Here is a 9,743-nt window from a genome sequence, read left to right as displayed (position 1 = left end):
TTGATCCTGCCCATGCTGGACCCTCCCCCCAGTGTAGCAGAATGTAGGTGGGGGGAGGTGGGAGGTGAGGTGATTGGGGAGGGGGAACACCCTTATACAAAAAGGGGGTGAGATAGGGGGCTTAAGGCTGGGAAACTGGGAAAGGGAATAACACCAGAAATGTAAATAAAAATACAATAATAATAATAATAATAATAATAACAATAATAATAATAAATATAAGTTCATTATTATATAAGACAAAATAAAAAAATAACAATCTAAAAAGTTTGATAAACTCCTTGGTTCCTTAGAGTTATTTTTAATGTTTATTAGCTCTAGGTTGTTACTGGAGCCTCAGAAAAAGTAGTAGACTTGACTAATGTCACTTTCTAAGACAGCATTTTGAAAACAATTTTTCTTAGTACTTTCTTTTGTGAAACATAGATTTTATTTTAACTCCTGTTTTAACTATTCTCAAATAATTTCCTTATAGACACCCATGTGAAAATCTACATGAAATTAGGAGAATATGATCTTGAATATTTGCATAGAAAAGTCAATCAGTTATTTCTTACCATGTTTCTAGAAAATAAAATATTGATGCTGCAATCAATTTTAGTCTTGGTTTTTACTATTAGGTATAAAGGAAGAATTAAATGATTTGTCTCCATGCATTCTTTGCAATTCATTTAGAAATCAATTTATATCTTGGTTTAAAAATCAATGCTTACTTTTAAAATACATGCAACATTCAGGAAAATATACAAAAATATGTATATTTACTTACCATAGCCATAAACAAACATTCAAATGTAGAAGAAATATAGGGAGTAGACATTTCAATTAATGGTTTAGCACTGATTAGTGAAATTATAATACAATGCCATCATTTCTACTCTTTACTCTTTTCAAACTTTCACAAATAACTTTTCTAGCTTTCTTTCAAGTACAAAGCCATTTTTGTTAATGATTGTATATAAATGCTACCTGAATTTCTCATGTATAATATTATACACATATAAATAAAATATACAATATATATGAGAATATAAAATCTAGATATAGGTGAATGTGAAGGAAACAATATTGGTTTATGTATATACACATATTTACATGTGTATCTTCACATGTGTATCTGCATACACACACACACACACACACACATTATATATATAGACAATGTGCTATTTCCTGGAGATAACTATTTATTGCTTTCTCAGCATTTCATAGTTCTCTGTAGTAATTTGTTCAGGTCATTTTTAGGCAGTCATGTTTGTGACACTTTAAATATCTTTATAGGTTGCTGCTGATGTTCTTGAGATACAACCAGTCAGCAATTTACCTGCGTCTCTAGGTTTTAAACTTTCTCTTCTTTCTCCATCAATGAAATGTGTCTGTTATATGTGGGTGTATGTTGTAGTTCTACGAGTTTAGATTGAGCTTAACAATTCTACAGTTAATTGTTGTGACTTTCTTGAATCACATGTCTTTTTCAAAAGAGAAAAAGAAAAACTAAGGTTCATTGATGTGTGGAGGGAAGGATAATTTTATGTGTATATAAGCAAATTGATTTAGAATATTTGGGGATTTTGATATTTTAGTAAAGTGGAAGCTGTTTAATTTTCTCCAGGAACACTTTTTCTCTGGCCCTTGGACATTGTGGATGGTTTTTCAGTGCAGACATGGTTTCCACCTTGTCAATCTGATTTTCAATCTAGATGCAGAGTTACCAATACCATTTTTTGAAAGTCTATTGAGGGGGATATAATGAGAAGGTAAAGAGTGACAGCTAGTAAGACACAAGTCAGACACTAGCATACTAACAATTATATAGATGTTTTCTTTTACATAACAATGGGGGTGCAAAGAAATTATTTTTAGAATACAGTGCATCATTTTATGCATTAAAATGGCATGGAAATAGGTAGTAATAAAATTGAATATTGCAACAAATTTAGTGATTTTTAATTGAGTGTATATCAATTTTTTGGAAAGTGTTGAATTAAGTCAGTAAATGAGAGATGTATGTAGAAAGTTCTATATTTGAAGCAAAGTGAGCTGAGTCAACTAGACTTCAAACAGGAAAACATGAGACATATTTTCTCACACTGTGAATATGGGCTGTAAGATGATTGTTTGAGTTGACTGACATTTGACTCTAGGTAGTAAAATCCAGTCCTGAATAATTCTATATCCTAAATAGTTATTAAAACATTATACTGTAAGACTCTAACCCTTGGTCTGTGTTAGAGATGTCCTCAAGTGAGACACTGAGATACAGATCGATGCAAATGCAAGATGTTCAGTCCTTTGAGCCATATGATAAGAAGGCAACCCTGATTGGCTATTACAAGCAGTTTTATACTTTTGGGTGCACAGATTACATTAGCAAGGTTATAATTCAAATGTATTGGCTAAGCATATTAACTGTTAAATCTATTGGCTAACAAGCATGACACTCATTTGAGCTCTACCTGGAGCTTTTCTGAGAATCAGGTGACTGTCAGTCAGTACATTCTGAGAATTTTTTTACTCAAGAATATTTCTGTTGGTGGAAAATATCTGGTACCAAGTGGGACAGGGAAGCTGTAAGGACAGTGTGGGGCTAAAAAAGCCCTTAGAGTCCCTCATTACAATGTTACATACTAGGTTATTATGCAGCCCGTCATCTGGTGTTTCCCTATTCAAACACATAAACTTGAAGCCTAATAACTTCAGTAAATGTCTTAAAAGCTTCAAAAATAACATGTTGTTCATTTAAAAACTGCTGTACTGATAAGTGACTATATAAAAACGTTACAATGTATTTGTAAAACAAATAAATTTTAATACATGTTATTAAAGGGTTTCAAGAAATTATATTAGAATGCATTTTTGAAATAAAAATGTTATTAATTCAGGAAAAGGAAATACTATTTATCAAGCTAATAAGCAAATTCAAACAGTAACATGAAAATAAACTGTTCACATCAAAGAAGGATGCTAAAAAGATACTGGTGTAGTTTCAGTGATTTTTGAAATTCAGAGCCATTGAAACACCAAAGAGGAAATGTATCTAAGTACAAAATGTACTGTTCTACAAAAATGATGCCAGACAACCTGAGTTTATACTCGGAAATTAATCATGCAAAAAGTATATTATAATTTTATATCATGAGAAAAAAACTGGTGCACATACGAGAGCCACTATTAATACAATTGGATACAGACACAGATTCTGATAAAATCAATCCCACATGATAAATCTGTTACACATTTAGGATGTTACAGGTCATGTATTCAAATCTTAAATTAAGTTGTTATTATAAAAGCTAAATTTGTTTTTGAGCTATGGTTTGTGAAACTTATTTCTTTTAGAATGTGTTTTGTTCCTAATGCGATGAAAGGAGTTCTTTTCCGGTCTCAACAATATAATGTAAATTTAGGGGCAAATATGAAACTGCTAAGTGCTGCTTGAAGCCAAAAATAGAGAAGACTCCATAGCTACAACATAATTTTCCTGTTAGTGCTGTGGTAGACAGGGAAGAAGGTGATCCGTGACACAGAAGAACACCAGCATGCTGAATGACAGAAATTTGGATTCATTGAATGTATCTGGCAGATTCCTTGAGAAAAAGGCCATGGCATAACTCCCAAGTGCTAAGAAGCAGAGGTATCCCAGAACACAGTGAAAAGCAACAGATGAGCCCTTGTTGCAAAAAATGGTGACATACCCATGTTCAGTATGATCATCTTGGTCAACAAATGGAGGAAATGTTGTCATCCATATTCCACAAAGAACAAGTTGAATCAGGGTGCAGGTAGGAATGGTATAGTTTGGGGCCCTTGATACCATTAGCCACCTTATTATTCTCCCTGGAAAAGTGGCCTTGAAGGCAATGACCACAGTGATTGCTTTGGCTAACACAGTGGCAAGAGCCACAGTGAATGCAACTCCAAATATTGTCTGCTGCAGAATGCAAGTGACTGTGTTGGGCTGGCCAATGAAGTTAAAAGAGCAGAGGAAACAGAAGTTGAGTGAGATTAGCAAAGTGTAACTGAGAGCTCGATTATTGGCCTTGACCATGGGAGTGTGTCTGTGTCTTACAAAGATCCCAACAACAATGACTGTGAGTGCAGAAAATAACAGGGCTATGCTGGTTAGAGCCATTCCCAAGGGGTCCTCATAGGCCAGAAAGCTTTGAGCTTTCTGGAGGCAGTGGTTCTTCTCTGTATTTGCATAATGACTTTCTGGACATTTCACACAATGATCTACATCTGGTCAGAAATGAAAGCATTCATGAGTCCTTGCTGAGACATTACTAAGTACATGCTTATTGAGGACAGATGCAGAAGTCACATACCCTTGTGTTCTCAAGGAAAAAAAAAACATACGTGTACTCTTCTGAATGATTCCATATTGATACTGACAATTTCTTCCTATACATTTCTTTTAATATCTTGTGTTGGGATATAATAGGTTTTTATCCAATCTCTCTCTTTCCTACTATCATATACCTTCCTATGTATCAGTTTTTACTACAAAGTTAATGTACTCTCTATCTCTGGTTTTTTATATTTTACTACCACTGAGTTTATTTTGTGCTGCCAGCATAGATATAGATAGATACAGATACAGATACAGATACAGATACAGATACAGATACAGATACAGATAGAGAGACAGAGACAGAGACAGAGACAGACAGATAGATAGATAGATATTCCTTAAAAAGTGATGTTTCTGTATAGATAGTAGGAGACTACCAGTAGTGTTTTTTCCATAACTCATCTTCTTTACACTGATATAATTAAAATACCTTTGCATTTATTTTCTTTATGTACAAATTTTCTCTACCTTTTAGGAAATTAGTGTATTTTTCTTGAAAGTAATTAGAATACTAAGAAATATTGCTTTAAATTTACCTGGGCCTTTATTTCACCTCATGAATTACCTATATAAATTGTGAATTTGATCTCTGAAATCAATGAAAGAAGAAGAATGCTTTTTATTTGCAATAGTCTTCAGGTAATGCTTTTTTCATATTTAATTCCCAAATTTACTTATCTTCTCAAAATTCCTTGTATTTTCAAATTCCTTTTAATCTCTGCTGAAGTTTACTGAATAAGCCCTATTAAATTATTATATGCTCAAAATACTGTAAGGAAAATCTACACATAACATTTCATGGCAATCTTCTATTTTTACGTAGAAAAATTGTGAAGAGTAAAGAAGAATAAAATTTGACTGTACTCTCTTAGAATTTTGTAAATTTTATGTTTAATATGAAATATCTGTATGTTTATTTATGTGTCATATTATCAACATACCCAAATATTTCTTAAAACATGAAATTGCTACAATACTCTGAATTTTATTTCATTAATAACATAGAATTAGCATCTCTCCAATTTAAATATAATATTAGCTTATTGTTCAACTGTCAATCTGCAACAAATTTGAAGTGTTTAGAAATTCTTTGAACTATATGCTATTAAAATATGCTTATATAAAATACAGTCATTGTTTATGGGTGAGTGAATTACTTTTATTATGTATCATTAGATACACTGACAAACCCACTTTGCAACAAATGTGTATGAATGCATGTATACATAAATACATACATACATACATACATACATACATACACACATATATGGAAAGGTCTCTTTGGCTGAAAACTTAAGAATATGCTGCAACATAAAAACAGATGAAATTTATAGAAGAGAATATGGAAACTTCATAAAGTCAACAGACTCAGTCTATTCTAAAGAAACAGTGATATACAGCTACCTTATGACAGTTGTATATACATATATAAACTCATTGCTGTTATAGCATGTTCACAATCTGCTCATGATTGGGTCTGACTCATTATCATCACAGAAGTGATATTCACAGGAACTTATATTATTATCAGATGATCTCTTTTAATTTCTTTTCTGATATGAGAGAAGAATTTAGTGTTCTTTAAGGTTATGACAACAAGAATGTAGATAATTCTATAGTATAGGTCATTCAAGAGTATTCAGGTAGAACAAATTAGAGTGAAGAGATATTTTTAAAGAGAGAAAAAATTCGGTAAGTATAGGAAAAAAGGTCCATCTAGAAAGCTCATAGGGCATGAGTTTGTTTAAAATATAGTGTGTGTTATTTTGAAAGAAAAAAAATAAACTTTATTTTACACAGAATTATAAAACTCTAATTCAACTTAATGATGTACAGAAAAATTGAATGTTAATTCTTTTTTCATTTGTGGAAGATGCCATGATTATGTCCATGAACTATTCTTCTATGTTCTATTTAAGCACTTAGAACTCAGTATATCTTTACTTAGTTCTAAACTTCATTGGTGTTATAGTTGTAAGTATTGTTTCTCTTATATGGAGATGGAAAATATATAAATAATCCTTCATATTAAGGAAATGAAAATCTTTATTATTTATTGGATAGTTTGTGTATTTAAATTTTAGATGTTATTCTCTTTTGCAGAAGTAGTCAGATTACTTCAAGAAAACACTTTTTTTGGACACGTGGGGCAGTTGTATTTACAAATTAATAGCATTTAAGGTAATTCATTATATGTGTTCAGATTTAAGCCAGACAAAACTTTAACATAGAAAGTGTTAGTTGCCATGAAGACACATCTCCAGATAAAGAACTATGTGAAGTTGGTAGCTATTGGGAGGGGAGTCAGTTTATTTTAAAGAGTTCTGCCCCTGCTTGTTTGACATTACTCAAGTGACATCCACATACTGAAGAGTAGATGAGCATCACAGACATTATTAGTTCTGCAAATTACACATAACTACCTAAATGTGAGTTCTTATGGAAGAGAGGAATGGCTATATGAGAAATGGTAGGTGTGCAGACCATCAAAATATATTGCACCAAATTATTTAAAAATATAATACAAATGAGAAAATTTATTTTTTATGTTTATCAAAATATTCCTATTTATTTCTCCATTTATTTACCATATTTTAAGAATGTAAAGGCATGCAATAGAAAAGCACATCTCTGAAACAACTGCCAACTTGTCTTTTGAAATGAGCTCTAAATGGTCACAATGAAGGTGCAACAGATCTGAACCTTGCATGTGTCTTAAAAGTGATTGAAATACAGTGTGAAGTACATACATATTTAATCTTGCTAAAAGGCACACAAAAATAAATCATTTCTCTCTAACTTCTCTTTATACCAGCTATATTTCCCAGGGTATTGTGAAAACTGTGGAGTAATGGGGAAGTTTCCTGTAAAGTGGGCATTTACCTGACTCATTGGAAATCTCATTTTCTGCACAAGGTATACAATTGTAGCAGCAGACTGCTTGACCCTCCAAGGTGACTTTCCTGAATCCAGGCCCACAACTCTCACTGCACACAGATTGAGGAATCTGAGTAGAATAAAATATGTTATTTATCTAATGCAGCCAATTTTCCATATTTTTATAAATACAGAAAATTACTTGGTATCATTGTGCCATTCAAAAGGCAAACATGTTTAAAGAATAGTCAGAATATTTTAACAGTGTTGGAAAAACTGAAATCTTAATAAGGCAAGGATACTTTTGAGGAAGGTAGCTTACAGGACTCATAACAGAGAAGGGCATAGGGTCTCTCCAGGCTGATATAGGACTATGTATTCACTGACTCCTGGGTTGAGTCACATTAATTCTATCATGATTGTAATTTTTTTCTTTCATTAAATATTTTAATATTTAAATTTAAAGCATTCTCTTCTTGTCAAGTACTTACAACTTGGTGTTCACTAGGAAAGTTAATATATGTTTACTAATTTCACAATAAGTGCATTAGCTCCTTTAATTCATTTCACATGCCATTCAAATGGCACTCATATTTTAGTTTTGAGTTCTTTCAAAAATAATCAAAAAGAGAAAGAACTCCTACTCAGGTTCTCTCCTAATTATCTTAACATAATCTGAAAAAATTAGACTATATTAAAAATTTGACCAATAAACATGAAAGCAAACAATACAATAAATTTTAGGCTATAAAATAAACAAAAAATTAAAGACATAAAAGTTCCTCTATAATATGGAGACAAATAAAATCTACCTGTCTCGGATACCTTTCAAAAGGATAGCAGAAAATAGTATGAAAAAATATTTTGAAAATAATTAGACATCATAAAAATATAGTGATCAAAAGAAAGTTTAAGATATTAAGAATATGTAGTTTTCTAGTATCTAATTAAAATGGGATTTAAAAAATTAACAAGCAGTCGATGATCCTGTTTTAGTTACAATATTTTATATAAACAAATTGCTAAATGCTCAGTCCAGATTAATATTGTAGATTCTTAGCAGAACTTTTAAAATATGAAAAACTCTGAACTGGACATTGCTCTAAATATCTAACATTGACGTATTTCTCATATTTCTCATAATCTCTACTACTATGATACAAATCATTGATTCTCTTGAGAATAATTATGATTTTTCATATATTTGAATCAAAAGAAAAATGTTTTTAAAGAATACAACAGAATTTTAAATAATGGGACTTAATTTTATATAACAAAGTTATAAATAGAAAAGCATCATGTTTATTCTACGTAAGCTTTTTGTAATTACAAAATATTAACTGTTGGCAAGGGTGGTGCAGATCTTCCTGGTTGCTGCCGCCGCGGAGAGCTCATAGGCAGCACCCCACGAGCAAACTTGAGCCTCGGGACCACAGGTAAGACAAACTTTTCTGCTGCAAGAGACCTGCCTGGTGAACTCAGGACACACAGAGGCAAAATTCCTCTAGGACCGGGCACTTTCGGGGTTTACTGGGAGTCCCAAACCTGCGGATCCCGGCCCGCAGCAGCTCTCTGCTCCCAGACCCCATTGGAGAGAGACCTCACCGCCTGGTCAGGTGGGCACTCCTGAGGCTGCAGAGCAGAAGAGACCACCAACACTGTCCTCCCCTGCCCACATCCCTGGCCCAAGAGGAAACTGTATACGGCCTCTGGGTTCCTGTGGGGGAGGGCCCAGGAGCGGCAGGACGCCTGCGCCTGAGACACCACCAGAACCGGAAGGGACAGACCGGATAAACAGTTCTCTGCACCCAAATCCCATGGGAGGGAGAGCTAAACCTTCAGAGAGGCAGACACGCCTGGGAAACCAGAAGAGACTGCACTCTGCACACATCTCTGATGCCAGAGGAAAACACCAAACGCCATCTGGAACCCTGGTGCACGTAGGCTCCTGGAAAGGGCAGCACAGATCTTCCTGGTTGCTGCCGCCACGGAGAGCTCATAGGAGGCACCCCACGAGCAAACTTGAGCCTTGGGGCCACAGGTGAGACCAACTTTGCTGCTGCAAGTGACCTGCCTGGTGAACACCAGACACAGGCCAACAGGAACAGATGAAGACCTGTAGATAGGAAAAACTACACGCCCGAAAGCAGAACACTCTGTCCCCATAACTGACTGAAAGAAAACTGGAAAACAGGTCTACAGAACTCCTGACACACAGGCTTCTAGGACAGTCTACCCACTGTCAGAAATAGCAGAACAAAATAACACTAGAGATAATCTGATGGCGAGAGGCAAGCACAGGAACCCAAGCACCAGAAACCAAGACTACATGGCATCATCGGAGCCCAATTCTCCCACCAAAGCAAACACGGAATATCCAAACACACCAGAAAAGCAAGATCTAGTTTCAAAATCATATTTGATCATGATGCTGGAGGACTTCAAGAAAGACGTGAAGAACTCCCTTAGAGAACAAGTAGAAGCCTACAGAGAGGAATCGCAAAAATCCCTG

Source organism: Rattus rattus, chromosome 2 (genome assembly GCF_011064425.1).
Source record: "Rattus rattus isolate New Zealand chromosome 2, Rrattus_CSIRO_v1, whole genome shotgun sequence".
Lineage (NCBI taxonomy): Eukaryota > Metazoa > Chordata > Mammalia > Rodentia > Muridae > Rattus > Rattus rattus.
This window is presented reverse-complemented; position numbering follows the sequence as displayed.